The following is a 10,941-nucleotide window of genomic DNA, read 5'->3' as shown; positions in this document are numbered from 1 at the left end:
TCTATATACATAAATGAACGACACGTAGATTTTTCTGAAGACAGCGCTAAATACATACTCTTGTAGTGCCTCTGGATCAATTTTCCCCAATCGTCAACGAGAAAGCGATTAACTTTGTGTATTTCCAAGATATCAGTGAAAAATAATATTGATCAAAAGATAACTTAAAGTAACACGATGAAAATTAGTTTGTATTAAAGCATAAAAAGCGAAAAATGTATTAAAGCATATCTAGATATATTTTTAATGGTAGATTTGGCTTCTAGTATATACTTTGTACTTGAGATAAACATTTCTAACCTGTACAGAACGATGATAATGGGCTCCTGAGTGAACGGTGTTTTATATCGTCTTACCAGAGAATTACAACATCAGAGAAGGAGACAAAATCAAACAAACTGTTCAGCTACTTAATACGTTGAATACGAGCCACGTACATCTATGCAGTCACTGGTTTATTTTCTAAGACATCTACCTAATTATTTAATTACTTAAACATTTGTGAAAGATGTATGGCGCACACGGTTAGTTCGTGACTTCTAGCAGAGCCGTCAACACATTGAAATCTAGTATCCTAAATTATCCTGTATAAAAAGATTTATGTTCTAAGCACGCTCTTCGCTGGAAGTAATAGTCGTGATGTAATCGGGCCCCATGTTTAAAGTAATGCCTAGGATGCACAGGAAGGGATTCAGGCATTACAAAATGCCTCTGGGGGACAAGGGAACAAATCTCTGTGAACTTACTTGTAAAACTCTACACAATGAATAACTAAGTAGAAGCAGGACCCTGTTTGAGGTAAAGGCTAAGCCCACTTTTATAACTAGGAAATGGTTATCATCACTGATCGTAAGCCATCGTCCTTATCCTATACCGGGCAATAAGCAAGCCTTACCGCCAAGATAGTGCACTATCGTATACAATTGTGTTAACCAAATAGACGCTACCGATTGATACGTTAGAATACTAAAATGTGAAGTTCATTATAGAACTTCACAATCAATGAGCAATTTCGTTATTCTATAATGGCTACAAGATCGAAGCCGTAACTTAGCTTTGAGTCGAAAGGAACCGCGGGCCCAAGGTATGTGTTTTTTTAAAGCTTGGTACAAAGTTGAACTTGGCGAAATACGGTATGTTCGCGAGACTTTCCGCGCTAATTGTATGCTTTGTTTACATTTTGACATATGACTAACTTTAGCATTACTCGCGTCCTCACTGCTGGTCGCTTTGTCAGTGGCGTATGCCCAGTTGGAAGCGGCTGAATATTTATCTACTTTAACAGGGCTGTTAAATGTATAGGCACATGTTGATTAAGTGAGTAAATTTTCGTTGTGATAGAACGTCGTCCACGGTAGCCACCTGTGTAGCGCGAACGTGAAAGGCAGCCTAGGTTACTTCCTATGATGGCCAGTCTGACTCGAAATTTCGACGAGGTAACAAAGGTTCTCACGGAGAACTACGACGCCGATCGCTTTTGAAGGGAACAGAAACAAGTTCCACTCATTTACAAGGAGTGTGTGAAAATTACTTACAGCTTTAAGAACGTGTCATTAAAAAGTGTCGCTTTTCTGCGTAACTGCGGCAAGTTTTGATACCGAACGGCAGGAAGCCATATTAAGGAACGTCAGATCAATACGATTCTACGACGATTGAAAATGCAAAGGTTTAGGTGTTACCACGACGAGATGAACAAATGGTCTGGCAAGGCTTTCTTACCAACCGCATACGCTGGTCCAAGTCGACCTATGGCCCGCGCAACGATACAATCTAATTGTTTAATAATGTTACACTATCCGACGTGAGAACCGCCCGGATCTCTGAGTTGCTTCGTTAAGATACTAGCACATTGAAACTTACTGGCAACCACAGCCAAAGTCTGTGCGTGTAGTATGGTTATGAGCGATCGTATAAATATGAAAAAAAAAATATTAAAAAAAGAAATGAACCATTTCAATGGGGTTCGAAAGTGAAGGTTGTGAAATGTAGTGCTAAACTGTTTTTGCAGAAAACAGAATATAACAACTATAGAACCTGGGATAATTGTTATTGTATATTTAGCAATACAACAAATTTTAAGATTTTCGCTTAGAGCATTACATTTGAGAGTCGATGAAATAATACATAAATAAATATTAAAAAACAAATTTAAAAAAAAAATACAACTATGCTTGTGATCCTTGAAAAAAGTTTAGCGGGGCTAAATCACGATTTAGTTCAAGATTGAATTTTAGCTCCAAGCTTAGCTCTAGTTCATTTCGTTAAGAGGATAAAAGCCGATAAGGATCTGGATCTCTTGATTATGGTCGAAATGCTTTATTTTTATGAGTTTTATTCTTTTTTTATAATGAAACCATCATCCAAGAGGTAGGGGGTAACTTTTTTGAGATCGAAACATAAGAAAATATTTTACTTATTTATTATAAAAATTCCTAGACCTACGTGTTGATGGTCCACATTTGTTGGGCGAGTCTTTTTTTTTCACTCGAATCATTCTTATTCTGTATCCTGCAGCAACAGAGCAGACATTAAGACGTATTGCTTAAAAAGAAGGTAACACGCTCGGATCGTTCAGGTCTAACTAAATTAACAGGCTTGTTGATAAATCAGTGATTTTCAGATGAAAAGTGTTCTACAACCCTTTGTCAGCACCTACCGATCTCTGTCGCTTATAGATCTTGAAATCCACCGTTTCCCGCTATGTATCACGTAATCCGAGTCCTACATATTCTTTATTTTGGTTACTAGATTATGACACGAGGTAAAGGTCTGACTCAATTTGATATCCCGGTGTCGTCATAGGTTTGCCTACCTATCGTGCGTTGAAAGTTGTCAATCGTTGCCTGATCGAGCTGACCTGTCTCCGTGATAAATAACCATTTGTAAGGTGAAGGACGCCTTGACAACCTTAGAAAATTAAATCGAAATGGTATACGCATCCCCAATAACCAAATTTTTATGCCCGAAAACAATTCAAATCAACTAAAGGCATCAACCGATTCAAGAGCATCTTGAAGCCAATTGACAGTTACTGTTTATAGGCTTTTAGACACAAGGTTTGTCTTTGGTATACGAATCTTTGCAAAATTACTCGTTCCTTAGAAATGTGCACGATTCTAGTGATATTGTTTTCCAGCCACATTTGTTTGAAATCTTAGCACAATGATATTTCAAAACTTTACAGCACACGTTGAGCATCTGCAAATGCAGACGTACCAGTCCCTGGGAAAGTGTCTATGCCACATGCCGGGCCCCAAATAATAAGGGTAATAATAAGGATGAGTTGGCCGGAGTCTTCCTGGTCGGTTTTCCTACATCTCCAGACTAGTCGATAGTCTCAAACACAGGCTATTATTACCGCGCCTTTTTAACTAACCCTGCACTGCAGCATCATCCGCGTCCACTGTAGATCTCGTTAGGCCTATTTTCTGCGGTCGCTCTTTCTGTGCAAGGGTTTTCCTTGCCAGCTCCTTTCCACGAAGCTTGTTCTTCAAGAGCTGTCAAAGCTTCTCATACCATTGGAAGGCTCTTTTAATTTTGCCATCAGTATGCGTGTTCCTAGTTTATGGAAGGCACTGTCCGTCGCTTTTCAGTTAGTCGACACAAATGCTTGACTGGGCCCTCTTAGTGCCATAGATGTAACTTTGGAAAACGTCGTGTCCATTAAGATAACCTCCTCACACGGTGCCTTAGCACTGTGCGAGGGACTATATGATGAGTCCTTGCCTGGTCCCTCCAGCCGTTCTTTTAAATTAGGTATGATGTTTCTGACTGTTGTACACGGTTGGATAGCTGAAAAAGCACGTTACGGTAATTGATCAGCAATTTCACTCAGCAAACAAGGTGCCTTTTCAAGCATAGAGATTAACAATGCTATCCCTAATCTTGATTTGGGGTACGCTTCCCGTCTATAGCTCGGACCAAATTTTCCTTTTTTAGGTCAGCGCTATTTAGTAGAATGTCCCGATTACTTCAGAGCTTAGTATCGCATTTGGTCACTTTGAATCAGCGGTCTAGGTATAAGCCCTATAAAGGCTTTTGTTAAAAGCTAGCTATTAAGTGCACGGCCTGATTTAATTAGAGAATGAGCACTTATATTCAAAACAAAGCCACAGTTTACAATAAAATATTAAAGAATATACAATGCAAAAACTATCCAACGTTGCTAATTTTTCGTAGACGAATATTTAACATTGGTTTTTCTCTGAGATTTAGTTCAAACAGGTAAATCGGTATATGATCTATAATGATACGACGACACGTACAGGTTCGGAGTACGTTTCTGTTGAGCCATTCATTCTACCAGGTGAGTCCCGACTCGGTGATCATCTCGTTTGGCGTTGGTTAGTAGGTATTCAAAGTCACCGAAACAACGCGCCATCGATCCTTCATGTTCGCTGTACTGTAGCTTTGATCGGTCTGAACGCCGCAGATGATCAGATAATAGTGACAGCAATAAAATTATTGTTAAGTTACTACAGTCGAGAAGATATTATTAAGTGGCGGACGTACACGATATGGGGCGAATGCCGTCTTGCGGACGGGCATGTCAGACATATATTAACAGTTAGCGGTATGCATTAATTAGAATTGCAAGTGCCAGCGATTGTTCGAAGAAAGTTCTCCCTCTCGAAATTTGTTGAATTTCTTCGGGGGCAATGACAGCTCAGCGGTATCCAGTTGAACGCTGTTAGACAGAGCCTGTTAGTTCCGCGTTTGGAGAGGTATTGGTGCTGGTGGGAGGCCAATCGATATCGAAGACGAGAGAAGAAAGATAAGCCACACATTAAATATGATCTGATACTCAGCAGTCAGATAAAACTGCTTCGTCTCAAGAGCCCATTTGACTCAACAATAAGAAAAACTATCTATGTAAGTAAAGAAAAAAACAACTGCTTGATACTGAGTGCATCTATCTTCAAACTAAAAGTATCTCGATCTCGATTGGATTTATTAGGTGTTTCAAATAAAGTATGCAATGCTTCTATAGGAAGATTTCTGTTAAAAGTAGAATATGCTCGAATTAGAGTTGGTCATCTCAGCCCCGCTATATACTGCATAGGAGCTTAGGCCGTTTGAAGTAATTCTTTCAATTGCACCTCACTAGTATCTACCACAGCACCGCTTTGTGGTGACCAATTCGATTGTTACCTTGTTACGTCTCTCGGACTACCGTTCAGCGATATATATGAGACAAATAAATCTTCCTTAATTGTGCGAGCTGAATAACGTGTCTTACCTTCGTATGCGGTAGCCATGTTTATTCAAACGTTTGGGTGAGCTAAACTTTACATGCTGTCAAGCCAAAACGAGACACACTGGCAGAATGGTTCAGACCGCAGTGTGTCGTTCTTGGATACTTGAAGTACTTCGTTAAACGTAGCGAGAATATGTTTGATCCGTATAATTGCAGTTCGTATGCGTTAGATACTCGAAATCAGCCGCATCGTATCAGGAATAAGATATTTCTGGAGTCGGCTTCAGCACAATGCATAAGGTAACTTTTAATAATAAGCTACCTTTCAACCAACTGATGTACACTGAGTGGCCATTTCAGGTAGCTGTGCGCAACCTGCAAAATGCTCTGATGACAATGAAGGTCAAGGAACGACCCTTTATTTACTGTGTTTTGAATATTAGGGTTCAGCTGCACAAAATCATTTGTCAAATTTAGGTAAACACAAGCCTAACTAAGTTATTTAGGATGAATTTTCTTAAGTGTATGCGAAACGTGTTGAGGGTCAAAAGGTTTCATTTTTATATGAGAGCAAAGTCAGTTTTGGTCTCATACAAAAATGAAATTTCTCTCATCTCAGAAATGAAAAAAATCAACCTAAACCAATGAAGCGCAGCAGCTTCACTATCTTAACAGTACTTCAGATTACTTAACAATACTTCAGAATATATATAAAAACAAAAAAAGTGAAACACTCTCATTTGCATTCACTTATATAAAGTTATCAAGTATTTGAATGTGTTTACGAAACGTAATTCTCTCTGAAAGCTGCTCGTTGTTAACCTGTCTGACTATGTTTAATATTATCAAGCAAGGGCTCAACTTCAACACTAACTTATGCTATCAATACTCTTGTCCTAAACAGTAACTTGATTGTAATTGATGCACTTACGACTCGTGCGAACGTATATTGCGTTATACGCAAGCCTTACTAACAGCCCGACTTAACCGTATACGTACAAATGAACTGGGAAAAAGTTAATCGATCCGTGTCCTGCTGTTAACTGTCATGAGTGGCTATACAGGAGCGTAGTCGATTGAGAAAACAATATACTAAATTAGAGCAATATTGTTACTATTACTAGCATAGTTGTTGTTAAAATTGTTGCTGCTCAACCGTCTAATCAAAGCTCAGTCAGATCAGTTATAACCATTAGGGTGACAGCACAATTCCTAGCTAATAACAACATGTTGAAACAACAACAACAACAACAACAACAACAACAACAACAACAACAACAACAACAACAACAACAACAACAACAACAACAACAACAACAACAAGGACCTTTTAAAGGCTCTAATTAATGAATCACCTTTTTGCATACACTGAAATGCTTCAAGTTTTGATATTTTTCAACTTCAGTTGCTCCGATTCTTTTTAGTTAAAGCGTATTGTTTCTTTCTTTTCTCAGAATTCTGCAATCGTTAGCACGGCTGCCAAAGAAGATTTAATTATACATTTATGATATTTCGAGGCTTTATTTTTCCTAGGCAATCTTGGCAAAATTTGTAAAGTAGACGATTTTTCGATTATCTACCGACAACAGCTGCTGGAAAGGTCCGGTGCTACTCTGTCGATAACTAAACTACCAGGGACGAGCCTCGAGTTTCTAAACACATAAATCAAAGACGTGTGAATAGAAGACAGCTGTGAGCAGACATTTTTTATCTTTTTCCGAGAACGTATCGGTTCAATCATTTAGATCTCTAAGTAAGAAAGCTATGTACTTCATACATAAACGACAGTAACTCATAGGTTATTGTCCTCTAATTTACGACAGACGAATCCTCACATCAACTGCACTCGTCACATCTTTCAATCCAGAAAGGCATTTTGCCCTTAGGGTAATACATAACCTAAAAAAAAGACAGTTTCTGCAAAAATGGATAGAATCACAATTATCTGAATCAGTTTCGTTAGGTTGGAACGGAGTAATTTATTTCTACCTACGACTTCACGGTTCGGGTTAAATAAATAGGTAGCACAATACGATGCCTGCCTGTTTGCGACTTAGCTTGGGGAAACCCTTGGGATTATATACTCATAATCATTTTTCCAACTTTTAAATACGCACAACCATAAGAAGGTGGCTGCTCAGTCTGGATTTTATGCATGAGTGAAAGGTTATGCTGCGGACAGATGGATAAATGGCGCGCGTGCTGAAAAATGCTATTATCTCGCTTTGTAGAAATACCCTCATATAGTTAGCCTATTACTTGTTATGGAGTTTGGTAGAGAAAAAAAAGTCCCAACCCACTCCCTAAAAAAAACAGTACCAGTTGTTTTTGCACTGCTGTTTTTGGACTTCGACGCCTAAAGCTACGGAAGTTTTAGCAAGAAGTCGTATTATTCTTGATAAACTGTTGTTTGAAAAGTGTTCTAGATGTGTTCATCCAGGCTGTCTTTCAACAACGCGTTTTTCTTACCGCCTTTTTCATGTAGCTAATCCAAACAGCTAAGTTATAGAAATAGTGTTAAAGATTTACGGCATCTTCTGCGTACGAAGTTGGTATTCTTGTCGTATATGTATTGTTTGTGTCTGACGGTACCTTGTGTTTACAGTTTGAACGTTTCAGAAGTCCTGCACCTTCCACGGGCGCGTGCGTCTAACATAGTCATGTTAACTGCACGCGTTCTCCTTTTTGCAACTGTTCTGCTTTCCGACATTACGTCTGAAACCCTTTCTCGCTTGGGAGCGCGCGTAACCACATCTAACATGAGTTTTATTCAGTGATTGTATCTATGAACGATTGTGTACGTACATTTTTTGCGAATTTCTTTTGTTTACTCAACTGAAACGGGAGCGCTAGGATTCAAACTATACATATATTAATTGCAGCGTACTGGTAAGACGCTATGCCTTTGTGTACGGGTATAGCTCATTTTTATCCTACTTCACATGGCTCAGTAAATCTCCTAAGTAAACTAAACTGAAAAAAAAAAACTCTTAGTCGTTGATACGTTGGCTTGTTAACGGTTTTTTTGGCCAGATGACTTTCGATCAGTAACATGTCTGCGATAAAATCTGAGTCACGTGGGGTCAATGTTGCTGCCATATGAAAGCTGGGATCTGATAGCCATAGATGAAGTAAAATTGTGGGAACACCCTCATTGAGACTTAGATTGCATCGATTCCGCTAGCATAAAACAGCTCTGCTGAACTAACGCTTATCGCTGACTGAATAATAATAAAATACCGAAAAAAAAAACACGTTTCAAGTTCCTATGATAATCAACCATACTAACTGGTATTCGAAGTACGCTATGACAGAACCCTATCTGAAATCTCGTCTGAATTGGTCGAATTACCGTGTTTGAGCCAAGCGGTCTAAGATCCATTAGAATTAGTTATCTTATAAGGCAAACAATTTTGTAGTTAATGGTAGTAGAGCAGCTATGCGTCATCGAAGCCAACGAGAAATCCTTATGCGTCCTTTATTCTGACCCTTTCCAGTGTTCACTTGTACAAGGAGACTTTATAATCGTTTTATGTGGAAACTTTTCAAAGCAACGAGGACCTTCCGTACAAATGGGTTTCTTGCTTACATACGTAGATAGCTGAGTTCGTGTCTTGCAGGTAAATAGTGATTTTTTTTTATCTATTTCATTGATGAAGTCGATCGAGTTTATAGACGAATGCTAGGAGACCCGAACGGTGTACATGTCCATGCGTGCAGTATAGCAGCAACGAAAGTCACTACGAATCACAAAAGAACTTTGTCAATTTAGAAAAAAAAATTAAAGGCAATGAGCCACCTGAAAGTATGCGGAATACTAGATCTTAGCTCTCATATTTGGCCTTTATTATATTTAGTATCACGATATAGAGATATATACATAAATAACATAATAATCTACAACAAACGCAAGCGATGGTTTATTAATCACAGGATAAGGAAGAAAGTTGATGTGGATCGTCGTATTGCAAGAGGCACTTATAGAGTCGAATGATAAAAAATGATACGGTAGAACGGCTGACTATAAGAAAAATTGTTGTACTCTCGATTATTTTTGAGGATTCTAATAATTGTATATGATCAATTTTTGATACGACGCGCTTAGACAGCACTCACCACATAAAAACGTCAAGCCCAGCGTACAAAAGAGAGCTTTGAAAGATCGAAAAACTACCCCCTGAGAGGTGTGGGTCCGGCTTGCTTCCGTAAAAAATATCACAAAAATATGGATTGTTTCCTGCAATAATAAGCAGGAACCTCTCTCATTTTTTGAACTAGTTCTTCGACTTGAGAGAAGGTGAATGATGCTCTTCTCTCGTTTAATGAATACATGATGACCCGAAGTAAAAACAGCTTCCATCGCTTACATGCCTCCGTGGGTCCTCAGCTATATTTGGACTATTACCTAACTAGGACTAAAATCCTCTCAATCTTATAGAAGAATGACTGGGAACGAAAATAGGGGCGGAAAATGCTACGTGCCTTTTTTCCCCCCAGTGACGAACAGCCCAATGGCTTTATTAAAGTCTCAACCAGTCTAGTGGCTTAGCATCGTCCGACCCACTATTATTATCAATAACTCAATCTAACCAGTTCGAACGAACTAACCCACTGCCTTTCGCTCACTATGCTGCGGTACAGTGTCGTGTGCCCTGTGGACGTCTCCGTAACGGGTCGGTGCGATGACATTGTCGGCGCGGTAGCAAGAACTATTATAGAAAGAGTTAAAATACACCCGTCCCTTTGGTCCGTCTGGCGACCTGACGTCGGAGTCAGCGAACGATTGACGAGGCTGGCGCGTCACGTTCGACAACTGTATTGTGAAAGAAATGGCAAGAACCGCAAAACCAATACGTAACGGTTGTAAGAGTAGACACTGTGGCATAGAGGAATGACGCTAGGAGGTCAACGCTGTTCTGAGATTGCCGATACCGCTTTCGGTTAAAGAAGCTACTGTAGATAGCAGTGTCGCGGATCGTTGGAGCTCAAACGTGTTCACATCAGACATATGGTCAATGCGTATTATTGTGTAAGAGGCTCGTGCAAGTAATCCGAGTTGAAACGTATTCGATATAACAAAATATGATCTATGAAACGATAAATCGGATTGAAGGCTTTGTTTTTATTTTTGATAGAACTTCTTTAACTACTAGCCGATAGAAGGGATTCTCCACAATATTTAAAGTTGATAAATCGGTGAAAAAGTTGAATTAGAATTAATTAATGTGAGGTTTCTTATGCTTATGCTACTTCTGGTTGATTCGAGACATCAAAGTTGAACGTCGAAAAGTAATATTATTACTAAAAAAACTTTGCAAGTAAGAGACGCTCACAGGATCAGATGCACGTCCTGTGACTAATGAACGTATCCATCAATCTTTCTTTGTTTAGACCTTCTAGTTATACGTACTTTACATAGATTATCCTATTTTGATTGCTTCATATGTAAATCATCCTGTTGTTTTATTGACCGCTTACCTTCGAAAAAAAAATCCATAAGACAAAACATTTATAAAACGTAGAAAAAGAGTTCTACGTACCATATCTAAGCAAACGTTTGAATAGAACGTCCAGTAAAGGGATAAGGCTACTTGCACTAAGGATTTCGGCCTATCGTTGCCTTAGAGATCACACAACGTACAATTTATATGCCAATATTTCTAACACTTCAAAGTTCCTGTGCCGAATCCATCTAACAGAGAATAACAGGTTTAAGTTTCTTTAAAGTGAATGAGAAGCTAGGT

General features: G+C 38.9%; 2 long non-coding RNA genes across 3 annotated transcripts; one reads left to right on the top strand and one right to left on the bottom strand.

The window, feature by feature from the left end:
- Positions 1-2,301: 2,301 nt before the first annotated feature.
- Positions 2,302-7,879, bottom strand: LOC111259661 (uncharacterized). The gene is made up of 3 exons (XR_002679765.1): positions 7,790-7,879; positions 4,266-4,733; positions 2,302-3,792 (listed from the first exon to the last, which is right to left on the bottom strand). It is a non-coding gene; the product is annotated as an uncharacterized LOC111259661 (long non-coding RNA).
- On the top strand, positions 7,727-10,304 carry LOC111259653 (uncharacterized). Of its 2 annotated transcripts, none has more exons than XR_002679758.2 (3): positions 7,727-8,086; positions 8,695-8,817; positions 9,839-10,304. It is a non-coding gene; the product is annotated as an uncharacterized LOC111259653 (long non-coding RNA). The 2 variants fall into 2 exon arrangements; XR_002679754.2 differs by having other exon boundaries at positions 7,730-7,994.
- Positions 10,305-10,941: the final 637 nt, after the last annotated feature.

The sequence above is a fragment of the Varroa jacobsoni genome, unplaced genomic scaffold (genome assembly GCF_002532875.2).
Source record: "Varroa jacobsoni isolate VJ856 unplaced genomic scaffold, vjacob_1.0 scaffold_36, whole genome shotgun sequence".
Taxonomy (NCBI): domain Eukaryota; kingdom Metazoa; phylum Arthropoda; class Arachnida; order Mesostigmata; family Varroidae; genus Varroa; species Varroa jacobsoni.
This window is presented reverse-complemented; position numbering and strand designations above follow the sequence as displayed.